The sequence below is a fragment of the Camelus ferus genome, chromosome 30 (genome assembly GCF_009834535.1).
Source record: "Camelus ferus isolate YT-003-E chromosome 30, BCGSAC_Cfer_1.0, whole genome shotgun sequence".
Classification (NCBI taxonomy): Eukaryota; Metazoa; Chordata; class Mammalia; order Artiodactyla; family Camelidae; genus Camelus; species Camelus ferus.
Window position 1 is genome coordinate 2,796,624 of NC_045725.1, and position 20,730 is coordinate 2,817,353.

General features: G+C 56.4%; 1 protein-coding gene across 5 annotated transcripts in view; it reads left to right on the forward strand.

Moving 5' to 3' along the window:
• The first annotated feature begins 1,376 nt into the window (after nt 1-1,376).
• Nucleotides 1,377-20,730, forward strand: part of MBP (myelin basic protein) — an 83,714-nt gene continuing 64,360 nt past the window's right edge. Inside the window, exon 1 of one of the 5 annotated variants that reach the window (XM_032470385.1) lies at nt 1,377-1,672. The gene's annotated coding sequence lies outside the window, so the exon portion shown is untranslated. Of the gene's footprint in view, nt 1,677-20,730 lie in introns of all 5 variants that reach the window. The other 4 variants (XM_032470386.1, XM_032470384.1, XM_032470383.1 and 1 more) reach the window with 4 other exon arrangements.

Sequence of the window (20,730 nt, forward strand, 5' to 3'; positions counted from 1 at the left end):
ATGAAAGAGAACACTGCTGTTTCCAGGGGGCCTGGATTCCCCAACACCCAGCCTTCACTGCTGTGTGCAGGGCACAAGACCCAGTCTTCCAGAATCCCAGTCACCTGGGAAGACGCAGATACATTTGGCAGGAGAAGCCGTTTGTGATACTAAAACCGGCATCCAAATGGGACCCAGGATGGCCTGAGCTTTAAGTAATATGGGGTGGGGGTAAGTAAGAGTGTCATGAGTCCAGGGACCAGGAGGTCCTGGCTGGAGTCACTGCCCAGCGCGCCCTTGGGTTCCTCTGGCTCCCTGACTCCCACCCGTCTACGCTTTGCTGTAAGTGAGCTGAAGGCCGGTGGGGCGGGGGGGCAGAAAGCCTGAAAACAGACAAACCTCTCTTCCGCACAGGCTGCGTCCCTCCTCTGCTGCCTCCTGACCTCCCATCTCTAACTCTCGAAACCCCGGGCCAGTCTTCCCTGAGCAAAGGGTCAGATATTGTGACCGTGGACACACTTCTCTTAGAATCACCAGCATCGCATCGAGGTGGCTAGATCCCCGGGTCTGTGAGGGCGGCTGGTTGGGGCAGGCGGCCCTGAACCCACACCAGGAGTTGGCTCTCCCAGCCCAGGACAGCCGGCCCAGGGGACAAGGGCTGAGTTTCTCCGGGCACCACACTTCCCTGCTCCTGATAAACTGTGCGGGTCCCGCGGGCTCCTGGGAAGCGTCCAGGTCAGTTCCCTGACGCGGAAGCCTAGTCGTCGTCGGGGGGCGCCAGCAGCTGGGCCAGCTTCTCTCCTTGCCCCCTGCTTTTCCACCATCAGGAGGAAAAGGCCGAGAATCCAGGAGAAAGGACCATCTGACTGTGTGTGCAGGTGACTAATGTCCAAACAACAGGCTCCCTTTGGACCAAGAGGATGACACCGACCACAAGCCAACAGACAGATGCTTCAGAGGCCGCAGGACCCGGGTCCGCCTCCCCCTTCGGCGCGTTTTCGGGTCTGTTCCGCGCGCGCTTTGCCTGCCTCCGGGGGACGCGTGTGCCCTCCAGCGGAGCACCTGCCTGTGTGCGGGGGGGGGGCCTGCAGGGCGCCCCTGGTTTCTCAGGCGGCCAGGCTTTGCCGAGGGCCGAGCCCTGAACCCGGAGTCGGCGGCGCGGATTGGGACGGGCGGCCGCGCCCTGGCCCCGGGGGTCCGCGCGGCGGAATGGGGCGTGGAGCAGGTGCTGTCGCGGGTCCCTCCCAGCGCGCTCGGGCGGGGGCAGTTCGGAAGCTAAGCCGCGAGCGACGAGCAGCGGTCCTGCCCCCCGGAGCACGGGCCCGCCTCCCGGCGCTGGCCCTGCACGCGGTGCCGCGTGCGCCCGGAGCTCGCGCGGCGCGGCGGGCTGGCGGCGGCGGCGGCGGCGGGCGGGGCGGGCTCGGCTCCCGCGGGCCGTGCGTACCTGGCGCGCAGGAAGCCGGAGGCGGGGGAGAGAGGCGGGGCGCCCTGCCCTCCGAGCAGCCGCCGTCAGTCGCCGCCGCCGCCGCCGCCGCGCACCAGCGAGGACGAGCCTGCGGCCCCGGCGGCCCGCAGCCCCGACCCGGAAGGTGGCGCCCGGGACCCCGCGCTGCCCGCGCTTGGGGCCCGGGCGGCGGGGAAGAGGCCTGGACCCCGCGGCGCCCCTCGACCTGGGAGCAGCGAGCGCAGCGCGGTGGGTGAGCCTCGCTGGGGTGCGGGCGGCGCCTTTGTCTGCGCCCGGGGAGCGGGACCGCGGGGCGCGGGGCTCCCCTGGGCAGCGGCGCGGGTGGCGGCAAGTGGCAGCCCGGCCCGGGTGGGCGCGGGTCCGGACGCCGGTCCGGAGCGGCGGGGCTGCACCCGACGGCTGTCCAGGTGTGGGCTCCGGACAGGGGTCGCGGGAAGAGCACGGGTGGGGGTGCGGGTGTAGTTTAGGGGTGGGAGGTGACAAAGGTCAAAGAGGCCGCTCTGGGTGGTGCGGGGACGGGGCTGGTGGCGAGCTTTCGGGCAGGCGGGGTCCCCGCCAACTTAAGAACACACCTGGAGCCGAGCAGACGACCCCTGCCGCCCCCCCCCCCCACACGAAAGCTAGTTTCCCTCTGAGCGCCTGAGGGCGGCGACAGGCGACTCGCCTGGCTTCCGCCTTCGCAAGGCCTGTTCCGACTCGGGCCGCGCCGCCTGCGCCCACCTGCGCCCACCTGCGCGCCTGGCGCCAAGACCGGCGGCGCGGGCCCCTCCTGGGCGGGCGTGAGGCCCTCTGGGCCCGGCACCAGGACTGGTGGTCCTGAGGGTGCCATGTGCCCTGCAGGGTTCTGCTGGTGCCCAGGTGGCTCTAGGTCCCTGTGGGATGCTGGTGGCACCGCGTCGTTTCTTTTAGGGTCTACTTTCTCCGTCCGTTCCAGAAGGTGGAGTAGGGTAGGGAAAACTAAGTTTCTTTAGGGATCTCAGGAAGACTGGGCAGGAAGTAGGGACGTCTTGGCTCCCGGTTCTCCGTTTCCCAGTTGCGACGTGAGAATCAGCAGCATGTGTTGGCTTTATTTCTGCGTCCGTGGAAGGCACGTGGGATAGCTCGGATGTGTTGGGAGGGGGGAGGGGTGTGAACCTGGTTGCGGGTGGGGGGGGTTGCTGGCCATCCTGTCCACGGGCACCCACACCCGGGCTAGAAAGAGTTTTTCAGAGGAAAGGAACTTTAGAGTGTGTCTTATTTAAGATCTGTAGCTTTTGGAGATCTTAGCACCCCCCTCCCTCCAGCTCAGGGGGACATTTTACAGAATGTGGCCCACAAGTCAGGGACCACCCTGAATTGGGCTCAGTCCTGCACCCCTGCTCACTGGCAGGCCACCTCTGAGTGCTGGAGGCCTCCACGGACATGGGGTTTGGGGACAGAGCAGTTCCTCAGGGAAGGGTTGGCCCATGACCTGCAAGGGGACCGCAGCCTAAACCTGTGTTTTCCCAACCTGGAGAGGCGCCCCTCGGCAGTTGGATTTTTTAAAGTGGAGTAAACTAAAACCTGAAGGAAAGGAACCTAGCAAAAAATTATTATGAAATGTCAGTTCCCAGTGTTCTGAAATGACTGCCTTTATTAACTCAGGGTTAAACAAGAGCTATTTGGCTCAAATCCACTTTCAAATTCTTTCTAAAGTATCACATTTCTGCCCAGAGATAAGAACTTTTCAGAAAAGTTATTTGTTCTGTGGGCTTGGCGTTGAGTCTGTCCACCCTGGTTTCGGTCGGGGATGGCTCGGGCCGCGTGCCCTGGTGGAAGGCATCAGCTGAAAGTGAAAAAGAGAAGAGACCAGCCTCTTCTGTGACTTCTCTAGTTCATCCTGAATTTTTAAATGTTAATTGGAGGTTATGTTGTTTGACTTTCAGTTTCTCTCGTGCGTCTTTAAACATTTGGCACCATACACACACCTGTCTCCGTACCTTCTCTGTCCCAGCACCCAGGCAGTGTTTTGACCACTTGCAAAGTGCCGGCCTGTCTTCCGAGGGCGATGCATCACCTCGTTAAGAGTCACGATGCGCTGGGATACCCTCCTTTGATAGAAATACCCTATCGGTGCTCTCGTTTGTAGTGACTAAGAAACCAAGGCACACTGAGGCCGAGAGGCGCACAGAACTCCATCCCGGGACTCTGCCTCCAGCCCCTCGGTGCTGCCCTGCAGGGTGAACAGGACACCTTGCAAACCCCACAGAGCAGCCTTGCATTTTTTAAAAATTCCATGGCTGAGGAGTAGCCACACCCAACAAAACATGCTTCCTCTTCAGGATGACTGGACCACGAGGCTGCTGTCAGGTCACTGTTAGTCATCCTCCCCTTAACTTCCTCTGTGAAGTTGTCCACAAAGAAGGAAAGACAGCTTGCTAATTCCTCAGTATGGTTTTTGGTACGTAGTCCTTAGGCAGTAGGACACTTCGACTGGCCCATCAGAGCCACTGCAGGACGCTTAAGTCAGCCTGAGTTTGGGGCCCCAGGAGCTGGTTTTAGCGCAGCAGAAGTTACCCACAGGGAGACCCTGATGGTCCCACTCAGCAGAGATGCTGATGGAGCAGATGTCAGTCCTCCTGAGTGTGTAGATCGGGTTCAGCCAGAGAAACAGAACCAGTAAGAGAGACACATGAGTGACTCATCACGGGGAGCTGGGGCTGGAGGGGCCAGCCAGACAGGAGGCTGGAACTCTCAGGTGTGAGCTGAAGCCACGTCCAGAGGTAGAATCACCCTCTCATTCTGACCAGGAGTAACCACTGATGCCTCTTCTGAAGCTTTTAGCAATATCTCAGAATCAATAACTCTAAAAAATTCATAAATACGGATCCAGGTTCTGAGAGCTCCACTGAGTAGGGGTGAGGCTCTGTTGTTAAGAAATAGGTGGCTACCAAGGGAATGCGGGTAAACAGACGCTGGTGGGAGGTATGAAACACGGTAGAATTCAGTAATGTAAAACAAGCCACCCAACAGAAAAAGCTGTGGGAGCACAGGCAGGCCTGGAAGAGAATGGGCTAATAAAACACAGGAAGATGTCTAACCTGGGACGATTTTTCATGTCCATCATCCTGGTAAAATTGTTGAACTTCTGACTATACCGAGTCTCGGGGAAGATATGAAGAAGTCAGAACTCACATTATGGCGCGTGGGAGTGTAAACAGACATTTCAGAGAACAATCCAGAAAAGCTGAAGATGGACAGTCCCAGTGACCTGGTGAGTTCACGCCCAAGTGCTCCCGCCCGGGAGAGCCTGGGCAGAGGTGGGTCACAGAAGCAATTTTCTGAAACTTTTTATTTTGAGATAATTGTAGATTCATATGCAATTGTGGGAAATAATACAGAGAGATTCTTACACCCTCTGTAACATCTTGCAAGACGATAGTACAGTCTCATAACCAGGAAGCCAGCGCTGGTACAACCCGTCAGCCGTACTGAGATTTCACCAGTCTACACGTCCCGTGTGTCTGTGTGTGTCGTTCTGTGTGGTTTTGTCACGCGTGTAGAACCGTGTGGCCGCCCACAGTAGGTAAGAGGGTTCCACCCCAGGCTCCCTCTGGGTGCCAACTTCCCCCCACCCCAGGCCCTTGGCAACCACCCATCAGTTCCCCATTTTCTGTAATGTCATCATTTCAGAAATGCTTTCTAAATGGAATTAGACCACATTCAGCCGTTTTTGATTGGCTTTTTTCACTCACTGCTGTTCTCCTGCAGTTTCTCCAAGTTGTTGAGGATGCCGGGAGCTCATTCTTTTTTTATCGCTGAGTAGTGTTCCACGGAATGGATGGCCCTTGCCTCATGGTTTTTTGGTTTTAACCATTCACCCTGTGAGGGTTTCCAGTTTGGGGCTATTTGAGTAAAGCTGCTGTGATCACCCATGTCCAGGTTTTTGTGTAAACCCAGCTGTCACTGCTCTGGGATGAATGCCCGAGAGCACTACCGCTGAGTGACACCGTCAGCGCGCATTCCGTTTTACAAGAACCTGCCCTACTCTTCTCCAGAATGACTGCACCGTTTTCCATCCCACCAGCCAGGTGTGAGTGACCCAGCATCCCCAAGACCATGACAGCATGGGGCACTGTCACTGTTTTTCGTTTGGGCTGTTCTAACAGGTGTGCAGTGATACACCACCCGTGATTCTGGTCTGCATTTCCCTCGGGGATGACGATGCCAGTCTTTCCACGTGTGCGTCTGCCTTCTGCGTTCCTCCCGGGGACCAGCTATCTGTGTCTTTGCCCACTTTCTCGTTGGATTGTTTGGTCTTGGCAGCTCCTCCTCTGTTCTAGGAGGGTCCTGACGGTTTCCAGTCACCCTGTCAACCGAGCTTGCCTTCATCCTCTCCACTGGGTCTTCTGCAGAGAGGAGGGTTGTCAGTTCCATGAGGTCCAGTTTATTCACTTTTTCCTTTTATAGGTTGGGATTTAGGTGTGAGATGCAAGATCCCTTGGTCTACCCTGAGTCTGAAAGCTTTTCTCCTGTTTTTTGTTTTTATTTTCCTACAAGTTTTGTGTTTCGGCGTTTTACACTGAAGTCTGTTGTCTGTTGTGAGTTAATTTTGGTAGAAGGTGAGAGGTGTCGGTGGAGGGGTTTTGGTTTTCGTTGGTTTCTGTTCCTGCCTGGGATTGTCCCACTGCTCCCTGACTGTCTGTTGAAAAGACGACTCTTCCTCCAGCAGACTGCTTTTGCATCTTTGTCAGAGGTCGTGCTCACATACTTGTCTGGCTCCGTTTCTGGGTTCCCTGACTGTTCCCTTGGTCAAGATGTCTGTGCCTCCACCACGACCACACTGCTGAGCACTGTGGCTGGAGGGTGAACCTTACCATCAGGTCGAGTGAGTCCTCCCACTTTTCTTCTTTATCAAAATGCTGTCAGCTGTTCCAGCTGTTCCATCATCCCATACATTTTAGAAAAAGCTTGTTTGTATCTACAGGACCCTCGGAATTTTTATGGGAATTTCATCAAGTCAGAGGGACTTGGGGAGAATTAACAGTTTTCCTGTGTGGTGTCTTCCCCACCATGACGACAGGTTGTCTCTATTTAGACCTTCTTTGGTTTCTTTCGTCAGTGTTTTGTAATTTTAAGCACATAGATTCTGAATCTGTGGGGTTTTATTAGGGTATACCGAAGTATTGCATTTTATTTGGAGTAATTTTAAATGGTGTCACGTTTTAACTTCAGTTTCTACACATTTGTAGTTAGCATGTACAAATGTACGTGACTTTTGTGCATCGTTCTTGTGTCCTGCAACCTTGCTGAACCCCCTTGCTAAGTCTAGGAGGTTTGAGGTAGATTCCTCGTGATGCCCATGCAGACCATCATGTCATCTATAAATAAGGAAATGTTACTTCTCCTTTCCAACCTCTGTCTGTTTTATTTCTTTTTCTTGTCTCATTGCAACAGAACTCCCAGGGCTGTGCTGAATAAGAGTTGCAGGAGTGGACATCCTTGCCTTATTCCTGATCCAAGGGGTAAAGCATTCACTTTGTCACCGCTAAGGACGATGTAGCTGTAGAGTTTCTGTCAAAGTTCTTTATTACATTGAGGAAGTGCCCCCTCTATTCCTCACTTACTGTGAGGTTGCATCGTGAGTGGGTGTTGGATGTTTCCTGCCAGTTGATAGGCTCCTGTGATTTTCCTTCTTCAACCTGTTAGTGTGATGGGCTGTACCGATTCATGTTCGAGTTGGCATTGAAACATCCTTGCATGTCTGGAGCGTGGGGTTGGCCGGCGCTGTGTGTTAGAGCAGCGTCTTGTAAGTAGGAACGAACCCCTTCCCCAAGTGTAATTTTACCTAAGGCTTACTGCTGTGAACTTCTCAGCATGAGGGTTTATTTCTGCATGATGTCTGTTGTCTCATACGTGTGTATATACCTATATATATATATATGTGTGACATATATAAAACCCATAAAGAAGCCTAACTTATCTCCTCCCACCCCTCACACAGACTTATCTTCTAAAAGAACACTAAAAAGTGAAATAATGGTGTCCCGCCAGGGCCCCACAGGCACCCTGGGGTCAGACGTCCTCCCAGGAGGCAGAGGCTCCCAGGCTCCCCTGCTCCCCAGTGATGCCGATTTCCTCTCCATCCCTTGAGGACCCTCTGAATCGAGCAACATCCTCATCTTATTACCCCAAGGAAATGGGAGTTCTCAGCAGTCAGCAGACCTGGGGGGTCGTGTGTGTGAGGTCCAGTGCATCCTCTGCTCTGTCCAGTGACCCGTGTGACGGCCGGTGACACTCACCCTGTGCTCCTGAGGTCTTGGAGCACGTGCCCAAAGCCAGGCATCCGAGACCATGCCTTCTTAAGTCACTGTTCCCTGGGTGGGAGGGACAGCAGGCCACCCTCCTGACCCCCAGCCAACACCAGGCCTCGTACCCACGTGGGCCACACACTCTGGGGACCAATCAGACATCAGGGGCTTTTGCTTTAAGAAGAGCTCATTTTTAAAGGAAAGAATAGATGTGAAAATACGAAAAACAGACGCATTTCTCATCAAGGCGGTGCGCCACGCCACACCAAACCAGTGCTGCTTGTGCAGAGGGGTCGGGGCTGAGAGCTGGGGACGAGAGGGCGACGCCCTCCAGTGTGGGAAAGGGCTCCTCTGAGGCCTGAAGCCGCAGCCTTTGACAGGAAATGAGTTTCTGCTCAGAGCCCCTTGGCGGCTTTTCTTGAGGATGCGATGTTCCTCTTTGGTATGAGTTGTAGATTTTAAAACGCAGAAAAGGCTGTTTCACTGAACGCGCTAGTTTTTAACATCACGCTGATTCCGGCTGCGTGGCAGTTAGGCTTGGATTCGGTCCCTGTCTCCCCTGTGTCAGAACCACCTAGAAAACAGAGACGGGTGCCGGTGCCCCTGGCGCGAGGCAGTTGACTGGACAGCCTTTTGTGCTGGGTTTTGCTCTGATTGGTGGCCAGCACGCAGCGCTGACCATCCGACGGCAGCTCTGAGCCACACCAAGGAGCACCAGGTCACGCCCCTGCCGTGCGGACCCTGCAGACGACAGCGGGGGCACCCGGGGTTCTGTGGTGGCCCGAGGTCCCAGCTGGTGAGGGCTGCAGCTCAGGGGGGGCCCAACCCTTCGGCCACCAGCTCCCTGGCTGGACCGAGACTTCCCGTAAGTCGTGGCTGGACGGCAGGCGGAGGCACTAGCGGGACATGCCTTGTTGTCATTTGGTTTTCTGAGGTGTAGGTTTCAAGGAACGACTCCTCTAGATGGCACGTAAATGTCCCCTGGTTTCTCAGGAGTCGGGGTAGGAGGGTGGAGGCGGTGAGGGTTAGGTTTTGTCGGAGGGAGGGGAGCCCAGTTGCCCCCAGCAGACATCGTCCTCACCCTGGATGTGTTAAGTAGGCTGAGGGCCCCTGCTGGCCTGGTCACCACTGATAGCAGCACCCACAAGTGTCAACCCCACCTTCGGGGGTGTCAGGCCACAGAGGATCTCCCCAAGTGGGCTCCTGTCCCAGACCGCATCCTGCCTTCCCTGCAGTTAGCAGTGTCTGTCACTGCAGCCCTGCGGGCAGGAGCAGAAAGCTGGGTGCAAAGACAGCTCCTCCAGCAAAGAGCTCGCAGACTCACGGACCTCCCTGGTCTCCCTGCCATCATTCGCCCACCTAACCAGGGACAGAGGAGAGCTCAGCTTGCGCTGACCTCGACCGGAGTCTGAGCACCTGCCTGAATTGGTTCAGATTAGGTGGGGGACTGGTTCTGGGAGGGGGACACCAGCGCCCAACCCAAGTGTCTGCTGCGGCCGGAGCCCACGTCCTGCGTCCCACGAGGCTGCAGGACGAGGGTGACGCCTAGTGTCCCCCCAGGGCTCCGCCAGCCACCTGCGTGCAAGCCATCCAGAACTCACACTAAATGCAGAGTCCTGGCCCCCTGTCTCAGGGACACCACACACAGCCTTGGGGTCCGGGCCCAGGAATCTGTAGTAAGGGGACCACTGCTCAGGGAAAGAGGGGGCGGTGCCCGACGCGTGGCTCGGCGGCGCAGGTCTCCCTGAGCGCCTCTGCCCGCAATGCACGCGGCGACGCGCTGCAGCATTTCTGTCTGTCTCACTGACACACTGACTCGTGGAAAGTCCCGTCCCGTCCCGACAACACGTTCTCCTTTCTGTCATTTAGTTTTGATTCTCTCTCCATTTGGAGAATCACACTCTCTTTCCTGCCGGGAGCGCCGGCGTCTCTGACGGGGAATATTTATGGCTGGTTATATTCCTCACCAGGCTTCCTGTATGGTTGGAACCTAACATTTTTGCTAAACTTGCAAGGAAAGCAAAAAATCCAGAGCTGTGTGGCAGGCTTCCCAGACAGAGCAGACACACAACTGAGTATTTTAAATTCCCTGACCCTCCAGGATGTGCAGAAGGCGACACCATGCCTTTCCAGGCACACCCGGATCAGACCAGGCAGCTCCTGCCGTGAGGTGGTGGGGGGGGGGTGTCGTGTCGTTGGAGAGCCCCGAGTCTGCAGACGGGTTTCCCAGGGCATGACACTTGTCCCACCCCCTGCAGGAGGCCCAGGGCTGCACCTGGCGGAGCAGAGGGGCCGCAGGAGCTGTTTCTCACCCACACGGTGCTGGAAGGTTGGCTCTGCCCTATACCAGTTCCCTCTCCGGGTCTCTCCCGGCGACCTTGAGCCTCTCCTCGTGCCCTGTCTGGGAATCTTCTGGGTTCTTCCCCCAATTCCTGGTCAAAAATCATATTTGTCTGCTCCTGCCTGGGGTGGTCCCCTGACCCGGTTTCTGGGATGCCCATCTCCCCTGCGGGGCGTTTCACAGCCGTGGCTCTGTTCTCTGGTTTTGATAACATCTGGTTTATAAGGGGTTCAGTGTTCCACCAGGCACTTGCATCCTGGGAAACTTAAAATAGGTTTTCCCGGTCTCACGTCATCCGCCTAGCGCACAGCGGGGGTATTTGTTGCGTCCACGGATGGCAGGTTCCATCAGCCCCAGTCGTCACCATCCAACTGACGCACTGCAGAGCCTGAATTTTGCAGAAGTCCTTTGCCCACGTCTGTTCTGCACCAATCAGAAGAACGTGGGCCGTGATTTATTCAGCTCACTGTGTTGCCTTCAAAGACCAGACAAAGCAGGAGCTTAATAAAACAAACAAAAATGATTTTCACATTTTAGCAGCTGGGTTTCTCTTGGGAGGGAGCGGGGGAGAGTGGTTTTTTTCCTGATTCTCTCAGGTGTCTGAAAACATAATGACCTTGGACTAGAGATTATGGAGTGTAGTCACCAGCTGCAGCTGGTGTCCTGGAAGTACAGAGGGTAAGTCGCATGCCTGTCGGGCCGAGTGCAGCTCTGCGTCTGCGCACCACCCCGTGCTGCTCCGTGAGAGGTGCTGTGAGAAGGAAGGCGGCGATCTTCTGCTCCGGCGGTGTCTCTGTGTGTCAGGGCTTCTCTTTGAAGAGAGGAGGATTTAGAGCGGGTGTTAGAAGCTGGCCTTACTCGTTTCCGACAGTGTCTGGGAACCGTGGTGCGAAGGGGACACAGCCACAGACAGGGTAGACAGCCTTCCTGGAAATGCAGTGAAGCGTCACGGTTAAAGCCCTGTTATGTAACTGAATCACTTTGCTGTGCACCTGAGACTAACACTGTAAACAGACTACACTTCAATAAAACATAAGAATTAAAAAAGCCACATTATGTAACAGTCCTGACACCAATGTGTATACACATTTCTATAGATGTTTTTCACAGGGGCTTAGCAACACCAGAATAAAGGGCACGATTAGGAACTTAACGAAAATTTCAACGTGAAGGTAGATTAAAACCCGGACTGATTTTCACACCATTTTTTTAAGCCACATTTGTCCGTGAAGCGAGCAGAGGCCCCAGGCGTCACTTTGGCGTGGGCGACTGTGATGCAGCCATCACAGGGTCTTAAGTCTCTGAGGCTGAACTTCATTTGCTTCCATGACACGTGTAAAGAAGAGCCAGGAAAGTGCACCCGGGCCCCTTCCAGAGCCTCGCGCCGGCCTCTCTCCATGGCGCTGCGCTGCCGTGAGCCCCGGGGTCCGCCGGGCTCTGAGGGCGGTGACTCCAGAGGCCTCCACTTCCCGGTCAGAGCACTCTGCCCAGCTGCTCTCCCTGCGCAGGGCTGGTGGGGGGTTTGCCACTCATTACAGACACCCGGGAGCTCCGTGCTGGGGACCCAGGGGGGAGACACAGAAATGCCCAGAGGAGAGGGGCCGTAGGTGTTCATTCATCCCTCAGAGCAGGTGGAGCCCAGACCCAAACCGTGCCCGAGGGCTTCGTGAAAGAAAGAAAACACACGCAGCTGAGGTCTGTGCACGGCGCAGGCCTGGCTGTGTGTTGTGGCCCCTGTGTGTGCGGCCCACGTCTGCACGGCTGGCCGGCTGGGAGCCGGGGAACCAGGATGCCGCTCTCGCCGAAGCCCAGGCGAAGCGCCAGATGCGTGGACTGACCTGCTTTCAGAGGTTTCTATTCTAATATTTGGATGAGGCTTACAGGAGAGTGTAGTTCGAAATCAGCCCTTTGAAAGGTCATGAATTCATTAAGAACTCTCCCCACCAAATCTATAGGTGCCTCGTTTCCACATATTTGAATTCAGCCACGTCGTGACTAGTGATTCGTGGGCTGAGCTCAGATCCCTGCTGGTTTGATGACATGTCTTCCTGCCTCCAGGATGGATCTGCCAGCCACCCAGGGAGGGTCTGCGTTTGCCCCCGACGGTGTATCCCCAGGGACCTCCCTGGACCGGCCACAGGTTCCAGCATCTGCCCGCCGCTCCCCACCGCCGTGTCTGCTCCCCTGGGCCCCCTGCTGTGGAGGCTTCATCTACAGTGAGGGGACCCCTGTGGCCCTGCCTCCACCCACCGCCCTCGGTGCTCAGTGCCCCGCCCCGTCTGCGCCAAGTTCCTCAGGGGCAGCACCGCGCTCGGCAGGGTGCTGCCCACACTTCCTTTTTGTGGTGTCCTTTGTTCCTGCTGAAAAGGGCTTCCGTTTTTGGGGACCCTGCCCCAGGGAGGCCCTCAGCCGCCTGGCCCCTCAGCAGTCCTCTTGGTGACCTGGGCTGCTCCATCTGGCCAGGCTGGTCCTACGGCCACGCCAGCCCCTCCAGCCTCCCTGGTTCACTCGTGGCTCTGCTCACAGGTGGCGCTGTGCTCCAGGGGCGGCTCTGGTGGTCTCAAAACATGCATGTGCTCCTTGTGACATACGTGTGTGACTGTGCGTGCGTGTGTGCATTGTGAATGTGTACCCGTGCGTGCACACTCAGACCGAGCTCTGCTCTGCTCTTCCCCTGCTCACCAGCATCCAGTAGACACTCGAGGAGTTTCGTGTGCCTCGTTGGGACCTGGCCCCCAGCCTTGGGCCCAGTTGTCCGTGTGTTGGACATGATACAGCAGCTTTGCTTAAACCTTGTCAGGAAAGGCTGGATTTTTAAAGATCCCAGGGGTTGCAGAGCAGGTGTGGGAGCCCACACCATCCCTGTGGGAATCAGTGCAGCACCCCATCCAGCCCCCTCATTTCCCCCAGAAAGACAGCAGACGGGCCTCAGGGGCACCAGGTGGCCTGTCCGAGGCCACCCTGCTGCTTGTGGGAAATGAGACTTCCTGCCCCAAATGCCCCGTTGCCATCACCTCTCTGGTCCTTTGAGTCGGTCCTGCGGTGTCTTTGGATGTTACCACCCCTCATTTGAATGCTGTGGTTGACGTCAAATAAGAAGTCACTTATCCACAAAGGCTGTGCTTTGGGGGGAATATGAGTGAGTGAGACACTTCCTTATAGTTTCAGTGGGTCACAGGTCATCAGATAGACACGACATTGTGAATATTCTCTGCCAAGACCTTTGCATTTTTCATCTATTTCCTATAAAGGCAACCAGATAATCTTGATTTTGATGGAGAAATTAAATTATAAGTTCTCCACTTTGTGGTAATAAATCATTGCCTTCTGAAAGGATACTGCCCTTTTTGTTTGTTTGTTTTTGGCCTTAAGGATACCACTCGGCCCTGAACGGCACAGGGAAACCGGGTGACAAGCTCAGGTCCAAGCCAACCGCTCACTGGCGGCCGTGTGTTCGTTGTCTGGGTGGCACCCTGGAGGTGTTTGCTGGCCACTTATTTAAATGCCATCTTCCAAACACAGAGTTTGAAAGGAGATTTACCTTTATGACACATTTCTATTGAGCCTCATGATTTACTGTTGCCCTGCAATGGTTTCCCCGTCCGAGGGAGTGAGGTTTGCACACTTGGTCCAAGTCGTCGTTAATGCGTTTGAGTCGTCAGAATGTACATTAAAATGTGTGAAATGGAAGGAAAGTGCCCTTTTACTCTCCCTGCAGCTCTTTTCCTTAATAACTCCAAGACTGATTGTGTCCAGAGTCCTTTTTTTGAAGACATGAAGTGCCCGGCCAAGTCATCAGGTCAGCTCACAGCCGACCTGGACCCGGAGCTCTGGGCATCGCAGACGGTGCGGCCGCTCCGAGCACAGCTCAGCCCAGGCCCCTGGCCCTGCCTGGTACCTGTGAACCTGGGTCAGCCGGCCTCTTGGACCTCGTGGGCTTGGTCAGCACAGCCTCTGCCCCAGCCTGGCTGGAGGGCTGGGAGGACGTGCTTCTGAAATGATCTCCACCTGGCCCCGCGCGGAGTGGGGACCCCCTCCCGCTGGCCACTCTCTGAGGCTTCCCGACTCCAGGGCAGGGTCCTTTCCACTGAGTCGTGCCCCCTTGGGACGTATCTCCCTCCCTTCTGGTTTTTTAAAATTCTATTTCTTACTGAAGTGTGTTGACTTACAATGTCAGTTTCAGGTGTACAGCAAAGCGATTCAGTGACACATACACATGCACAGATATCTATTCCTTTTCATATTCTTCTTCATTAGAGGTATTACAAGATATTGATATACTGTGCTATACAGTAGAAACTTGTGGCAGTGTGTCTGTAATTGTCACCCACCCGCATCCTTTATCTTCTGAAATGCCGCACGCCTGTGTGAAGACGTGCGCCTATCACATCAGCTCTGAGTGTGTGCAGGCGGGACTGATGAGGCTGAGGACGATGCTCACATTCTTTTCCTTGATTAGCATCTGGAAGGTTCTGGGAGGAGGTCTCCCAGGAAAATGGTGCCAGAGAGGAGACTGCCCCTCCCCCGTGGGACTACTGCGGGGTCGGTGATTTGAAACTGGAGGTTTGAGAGCAGCAGTTGTAGAATTCAGGTGTCCTCTGTGTTTTCAGAAAGATTTGGTTTATTTCAGTCGAGACTCAGACCGTAGCTCTTTTGGCCCCAGGCCGCCTGCAAGCCCGTGGGCTCAGTCAGCGCATTCCTCCCCGAGCCCCGCACTCTTGCGCCATCATCCTGCCTGAGGTCAGGGAATCTGTGAGTTGCTCCATTCTTCTGCAATCTGTTGTGCAGGTGGATTAAAACACACTTAGCTCGACAAGTTCTAGCCTTTGAGCACTGGCTCTGGCCTGGAGCGACGCCCAGGGCGTCACGTTTCCTCGGTTATCAGCGCTAGGGTCCTGGTCGTGTGCCCTCGGGGACTGGCACAGTGGCACATTTTGCAGTCGGTGACCCTGCTGCAGGCACGCAGGGCCGCTCCCGGAAGTCCAGCCCCCGCTGGGTCCCCTGCTCCTCCGACTGAGGGCTTGTATCTTCAGGTGCCTGTGAAATATTAACCAGTTATTTCCACAGCCCCTCCCGGAAGTAGCATTTACCCTCCTGGGTTTACAGATAAGGAGGAACTGGGGACCAAACCTCAGAACAAGCAGAAGAGCGCCCACCAGAAGGGGCCCACCCCGGGCACCTCTGGGACTCGAGCCCTGGGACTTCCTCTCTGAAACCCCCATGCCTGTCCCAGCTGCTGGTCCTCCCGGGGGGCAGCCTGTGCACAGTGTGGCCAGTGGGACCCGCGGTTCATGCCCGTGACCGGGTTAGGCCACCAGGACTGGGATGTCTCCAGATGCTGCCCCACTTGCCCCTGAACCCCACTCCCAAGCATCAGAAAGGCTGTCTCCACACGACTGCAGGACTGGAGTGCCCGTTACCCAGCAAGGCCACTTTTCCTGGGACCCTCTGCTTTCACACGGACAATTTCGGCTTTCCTTGCAGGAGCTACAAAAAGCTAAGCATGCTACGTGGTCATAGACTCGCGTGAATATCTGAACAAGAAATTCTGAAAGTTAATCCAACTTAGCATTAGTGAACCATTGTTTAATCTACTTCCTTCTTCCTTTAAGAAAATGCTTCATTGGAGTTGAGAAAGGGGCTGTACCAGCGGCACTGCAAGCCGGGAACCCAGACGTCCTTGGCTGCCCGTTCTGCAACGGCTCAATCTGCCAAGTCAGCCGACACCCTGGGCACCAGGCTCGAGGGACCAGTCAGCCTCCATCAAGCTCCATCCTTCTGCAATCCTGTCATTGTCTTTTTAAAGTGGTTTTTGATAACTTTAAGGCAGTGCTCCTCTGCGATGTGACTCTGATAAGCCTGAGCAAACAAAGGATGGTGGCAACTGGCTTGTGAACATTCCGTGATCACCCAGTGCAGAAATTCCCAGCCCCCAAATCTGAGAGCTGGTTTCCTCTCAGGCGCTTCTTATGTGAGTCCAGGTTGGGTGTCTGGGGCTGTCTGAAGTGCCACCAGCCGGGCAGGGGGTCCTTGAGGACGGGTGGGAGGCAGATCGCAGCTCGCTGTCTGGGAGAACCTTGTTCCAGACGGGCGGGGGCTTCTGAGATGAACCTCTACCCTGTTCTCCGAGCTGATGGGCTGTCTCGGTCCACGCGGGCAGCTGTGACAGGACACCACAGACCGGGGGCTTGTAAACAACAGACGTTCATTTCTCACTGTCTGGAGGCTACAAATCCAAGATGCAGGGGCCAGCAGATTCGGTGTCTGGTGAGGACTGGATTCCTGGCTCACACACGGCATCTCCGCTCTGTGTCCTCACGTGGAGCAGCAGTGGGAGCTTTGTGGGATCTCCTTTACTGGGGCCCTGACCCCATCCGTGCCGGTTCTGTCCTCAGACCTATGCAGCTCCGAAGGCCCCCCTCTGGATGCCATCATCTGGGGGCATGGATTTGGGGAGGACACAGGCATTCGGTCTGTAGCACAGGGTTCCGGGAGCTCTTTGTCCAGGGACCACGGCACTGGGGGGGCTTGCTCCTCCCAGCAGGACTGGATTCCTCCCAAAAGTGGGTGAAGGGGCACCACACGTCTCCCGCAGGGAAGACTGTAGTGGTGCCACCTGGAGGGTCCTGTTCCTCCGTGGATTCCCAATGCTCAGGCACTTCCCTGTCACACCCATGGTTTCTCCTACCTCAGGGCCTTTGTACATGCCATGCCCTCCACCCAGGCTCTCCCCCTGCTTCCCACAGCATCTCTACCTGCCCCTTCTGCTCACCCCGTCGGCCTCCGTCCACATGCCACTCTCACCCAGCATGAGTTTCCCGTGGCTCCTGTAACCGAAGACCACTGACACTTTGGCTCAAAATGGAAGTGTCTTCACTCACAGCTCTGGAGGCCGGAATTCCAAACCCAAGGCTTCTCAGGGCCAGGCACCCTCTGAGGGCTCCAGGGGGCCTCTTAGCCCTTCCAGGTTCTGACACTGCCCACAGGCCGTGGCATCCGTCTCCTTGTAGACACGTCTCTCTGGTCTCTGCCTCTGTCACCACGTGGCATTTCTCCCCAGCTCCTCTGTGTCTGTCCCCCACCCCTTTCTCCTCCAAGGACACCAGTCTTTGGATGGGGTCCACCCCAACCCAGTACAGCCTCCTCTTAACTGGATTCCATTTGCAAAGATCCTCTGCCCTAATAAGGTCACAGTCACACATCCTGGGGATTAGGACGTGGTCCTATCTTTTCAGGGGACACAGCGCAGTGCACCACACCCTGGGAAGGGCGTCCTGGCCTCCAGGGTCGGGTAGCATGCCCTCTCCCAGCACGGAGTTACTACACTGCCTTTGAAATGTGTGTTCTGGTTCATCTCCTGTATTTGACACCAAATGCAATGAAAACAGCATATTTGTTTGGACCAAGAATAGGCCATCAATAAAGATTTTGTACAATCTATATTGAGGAAAGGCAGATGGAAAGCTTTATAAAACTGTCACCATTATTGTAGTGTGTTTTCTATGTTGCTTCTAAGATACTGAGAAAAAGAACCTTAAAAATGGCCTTCTGTGCGCAGACTGTGGGCTCTCTGACTGTCGCTGCCCCCAGATCTGAACGTGAAGTGAGGGAGGACATCTGAGTGCCCCTCCTGGGGGCAGCAGGGGCGGCATCTGCGTGGTGGGTGGGGGGCTGGGGGGGCAGGTGAGGGGTCTGATTTGTCTCGCAGACACGAGTGAGTCATCAGCCAGGGAGGAAGTGGGAGAGGGTCTGGGCCCCTGAGGAGCTTCCCTTAGATGGTGGGAATGTGCTACCTACAGAGGGAGGGGAAGGAAAGCCCACGGACCACCCTGAGGCTGACGTGTGGAGTCAGAAATTCAGGGTAAGCTCAGGCTGCGCCCGCCCCCTCCACCCTCCCTGGGACGGTCCCCCTGCCGACACCTCTGTCCATAACGCTGACTTCACGTCTCCATTATGTACTGCCTGAATTACTTAAATTTAAAATTGTTTGAAAGCCGTCCTTATCGGGCAGGTTGTGAGATTTCCCGTGGCTCGTGGAGGCAGTGTCTTTGGCTCGTGGTTGGAGCCCCAGGGCCGGCCTTACGGTCCTGCCCAGGAATGGATGTTCCAGTACCCTTCCCTTCCCTCAGGACCTTCTTTTCCACTTTCCTTGAAAAGGAACCACCCCCTGCTGGATGCCCCCCACGGTCAGTGCCCAGCTTCGCATCCCTCCATCCCTCGTTGGCAGGGGAGGCAATCAGCTGCCCGCATCCAGCCCCTGACTGTGGTTGTGGTCTTCCCTCTCAGCTGGGAAGGTGCTGCCCAGAGTCCAATGGGTAGATCCCTGAACGCTCGCTGTGGGGTCCCTCACTTGACCCACCCCTGTGAGCTGGGGAGACCTCAGCCCCGGGCCCTTCTCTGCCCCTCCCCACGGATGACATCCCACGAGGGCCTCTCTGTCAGTGCTCACACTTGCCCAAGTTCCAGCAGGACAGAGGAAACAATCACTCTGATCTATTGTCCATGAATAATTGCACCCATGCTGGATGAGAAGCTAGACCCCCCCACCCCCGGTTCACCACTGACTGTGAAGCAGTGTATTAGCTGAATGTCCTTATGGCAGGAAGGGTGAACTTGGGCAGATGAGGTGTATGTGGTCATGACTAACTCCTTACTGGTCTCCTCCGGTGGTCGGCGCCCCGTGTAACGTGCGAGCCGTCCTCCCGGGAAGGGAGGGCGCAGTGGCCGTGCGGTTGTGCTGTCAGGGGCTGCGGGTTCGAGTCTATGACTCTCTTGAGGCCTCTAAGCCGCACTGCAGGTGTCATGGTCTCTGTTTTTACAACTGAGAAATCAGAAACTCAGAGAATTAAATCTGCTAAGCTCTGCAGTAGATAATTACTGGCAGGCATGGAACTAAAACCCACACAGTTCCTTGTGTTCACTTCTCACCAGTGGTTACTGCAAGATGTTAGGTAGGAAATTCCGAAAGTCACTGCCATCTTCCTTGTTAACTTGTGCATCTACGTGCAGGTGTTTATAAAGAACAAGTTGCCATCATTCAGTTATCTTCTCAAGGCTACCCGTCAGCGTCTTCCCTTCCTCGCGCTGCTAATCATCTAGAGATGCGCAATGCCCCAGACCTACGGGGCACACTTCTTTCCACACAGGACATACTCATAGTGTAAATAACACCCAGCTTATCCTCCTTTTTAACTCAGGTATATTCCTAGAGGCATCGTTGCAGCTGAGTCTTTCCAACTTTCCTTTCTCAACTGAACAGCGGGACTAAAGCTTTCAGGGTTATTCCTGTAATTCCACGACTTAAGGGATAAAGCAAATCCCTGTAAAATTAGCCCTGTGTCCCTGTGGAAACATTAACTTTAGGACTGCTTTCTGGGACGTGGACCCCAAGGGGAAAAAACTTGTACAATCAACAAAATCTGACGATGCCAAAGCCAAAAGAACCGCAAGCCTGTGAGGATGAGACTGTCTCCCGGAACGTGGACGTAAACGCAGCCGGACAGCGGCTCCCAAGGGGCCCGAATGCAGCGGCGCGCAGATGGCACGGTGAGCGCTCCAGGGTGCGCCTGTGAGCTCGCCTCGCCGCCCCGGCCCTGCGAGCAGCAAGCCCCCGCCCAGCCCTGCCGCCCCGGCACAGGGGGCGCCGCGACCCTTGCGGCTTCTGGACGAGACCACGCGGGCGGTGCGCGGAGAGACGAGAGGCGGGGACGCAGACTCAGCCCCGCACTTCGCGCACGGCTGCGGACACTGAAATGCTCAGCTGGCTCCTTCTGAGGTACTTTCACGTGCGTTTTTACTGACAATGGGATCATCGTGAGATTTTTGTCTCAGTAGATTTACTGTGGGATAGAGAAGGCCTCCATCCGAGACCCCGACCCTGACCCTAACCTTGACCCTAACCCTGACCCCAACCCCGAGCAGCCCCTATTTCATGCTGACCACAGCACAGTGAGGGACTTTCATTCCTCCCACTTTACGGGAAACTGAGGTTCGGAGAGGTGGAGTAACTCGCCCCGGGCCACCAGCAGGAGCCCGGATGAGGGCCTGGCTCATCCGCCACGCTGCTCTCTGGCAGTTAGGACCTCTCGTGGGCGGCAGCGGGTCAAAACGCCTGGAAGCCACGGCCCGCACTTCCGCGTCGGGCAGCGCCTCCATCCGTGCGGCCTCCGGCTGCAAGCCCCGCGCGCCCCCGCCGGGGCACCACGTGCCGGCCCCGCTGCCGCGGGGGCGTGTCGCTGAAAGTGGTGGCGCGCCGGTTGAGCCGGTTCTCCCCGGCGAATCTCGCTTGCTGACTTTCATTTTCACCCCCTTGACGACACGAAGTTCGGACGGCCATGAGGACGCGGCGGAAACACTCGCTACCCCGGTGGCTGTTCAGGAACCTCCCGAGGGCGCGGACTCCCGCCCAAGGAGCGCGCGGCAGGTGCGCCTGCAGCCCTCGCTGCTCCCCGCCCGGCCCCCACGCCCCTCCCTCCGCGGTCCTCCTTCAGCATCTCGCAGAGGGCGGCACAGCTGCCCGGGGCCCTCCGGGGTCCTCCTGCTCTCCCGGCACCTTCCGCGCGTTTACCGAGGCGTCCCCTCGCTCTCTCAACTGGACTGACTGCAAGAATGAAATGAAACGCAGGCGACGTCCAAACTCCAGCTCCGCCGTCCGCAGACGGCTCGCTGCCGCACGT